Here is a 2,324-nt window from a genome sequence, read left to right on the forward strand (position 1 = left end):
ATAGTCTAGTCTATAGTCTAGTCTATAGTCTAGTCTATAGTCTAGTCTATAGTCTAGTCTATAGTCTAGTCTATAGTCTAGTCTATAGTCTATAGTCTAGTCTATAGCTCTGCGTAATTTGAAAGAAATGTTTTGTTAAACTTATGTGTAATAATTCTTTTAATCGTCTTTAATAAATTTTCTACCAGACAAATGTTATTTAACATTTGAAATTAAAGTATAACTGCTCTCTAGGCATGTTTATGACAAACTATTTAACATACTTAGTAGTTTCCTGTGGGCTTATTCAGGTATAAAAGTATGAATATCTCAGAAAGTCTTTTTAGTTAAATAAGTTAATGAATTAATAAAATGTAACCAGATACAAACCATTTAACACTTAATTAATTTGTATGTCATTTCAGTACCGACTGACATATAGTTAGACTGTGACCTAGAACTTTACTGGCAGTTTTTGAGTCATCTTTAACAGGAATACTTAAAAAATATTAGAACAGTAGGATAGTCCCATTTTTAGTAAGTAAAAATGGGATTTATATACTTTTATATTAAAATAATAAGTTTATTTAGTTTTCCTAGACTTCCCCTAATATACGTACATGTTCATGTAATTCATGAATAAATGATTTCTTTTTACGATTATAAATAGTTATGAAGCTAAAGTTGAATTATATATACGGAAATACGAGGAGACAATTTTAACAAATGCATTTCTAACACATTCAACACACAATTAGAATTTCAAGATGATAATAGTTAGAAGAGTATAACTATTTGGTATGAGTGAATAGAAGAACCAACAAGTACAAACAATTCTAAAAATTTTACACACAATTTAACTAACAATTTCAATGTCCATGATGATAATAATGGGTAAAGCAGAATAGAAGAAAGAAAATTATTTAGAAAACATTCAGAGGAAAAAGGTTTTCATCATTTTTTGTTGAAATAAAACAAAATAAAGAATAATGGAATTAAGGAGTAGAAAATTTATAAAGTTTTTTACTTGTATGTGTTATAATAAAACCAAAAGTTATTTCGAAAACTAAATACTGCTTAAAGTAGTTTTAAAGAAATGAACAAATTTATGAAAAATTACTTTTGTTTTCAGATACAAAATCTTGTGAATATAAAATTGTTGTTTACTACTAAAAATTTCGGATTTTTTAAGAACAAAATTGCATGTCATTTAAAATAGTTTCTTAAGTATTTAGAAACTTTTGATAAATGTAAAACTTGTATACTTCTCGTACTCATATTTTTTTCGCCCTGATTATGAATAACTAGTGCTATACACATTTGGGCTCAATAATTATAAAAAGCTTTGCATACTTATAGGTCATTATGATAAAAATAATATGCATTTGGAGATCTTCTAATTTCATTTAAAGGTTGGTTATGAAAATGTCTCATTTTACCCAACACATAAACAAAAATTTTTTAACATCATCAATGATGTTGTAAGAGTATTTTATACATTTCAAATATTATCAATATTTACCATTATATTTTTGATCCCTTAAAACTGGAAAACTTTTTAATTTATATTTTCAAAACTTTGTGTGAGTGTGAAAAGTATAATATAGATATTTGTTATATTTATTATGAATTCAATTTATTTGTCACTTTAAATACATAAATATGATAATTTATTAATAATATTGGCAACCAAAAAAAAGAGTTTTCCCCTAATGCATATACAGAGTAAGCAAATTATATATTAAAAAAAATCGAAAATAAAGTACAAACATATTACTGCGAATTAATTTGGTTGCCCTGTTTGAAATGTTCAAAACTTTTTTAATATTCATACTCACTCAATGATTTTCTGACCCTTGATATTATATTCTTTTTTTCATTTTATATTTTATAATCCTTTAAATAGGCCATACAACGAGCTTGGGTACTTTCTCTAAGAAAAAATGTAAATAAATCCTCAAGGACTTTTATTTTAAAAAAAATATATATTAAGTTTATTATGCATTACCTTTATTTATGATTATGTATGTAAATAAGGGTGGCCCCTAGTATGAAAATAATTATATAAACCTCAATAAGGATCTTCTTATACTTTGATCCTGATTAACAAATATTGGCGCCAGAACAAATTTTGACAATTGGTGTCTTAGAATAAATTAAACTTTAAAAATAAAATATGTATTTAGGCATTTGATGTAGTCTATAGTCTAGTCTGTAGTTTTCCTATAGTCTAGTCAATGGTCTAGTCTAGTCTATAGTCTAGTCTATAGTCTAGTCTATAGTCTAGTCTATAGTCTAGTCTATAGTCTAGTCTATAGTCTAGTCTATAGTCTAGTCTATAGTCT

General features: G+C 25.3%; 1 protein-coding gene across 1 annotated transcript in view; it reads right to left on the bottom strand.

Annotated features, from left to right (window-relative positions):
- The window catches only part of LOC111681575 (guanylate cyclase soluble subunit beta-1), a 61,872-nt gene that overhangs the window by 973 nt on the left and 58,575 nt on the right, over positions 1 to 2,324 (bottom strand). The gene's annotated exons all lie outside the window — the stretch shown is intronic.

The sequence above is a fragment of the Lucilia cuprina genome, chromosome 4 (genome assembly GCF_022045245.1).
Source record: "Lucilia cuprina isolate Lc7/37 chromosome 4, ASM2204524v1, whole genome shotgun sequence".
Classification (NCBI taxonomy): domain Eukaryota; kingdom Metazoa; phylum Arthropoda; class Insecta; order Diptera; family Calliphoridae; genus Lucilia; species Lucilia cuprina.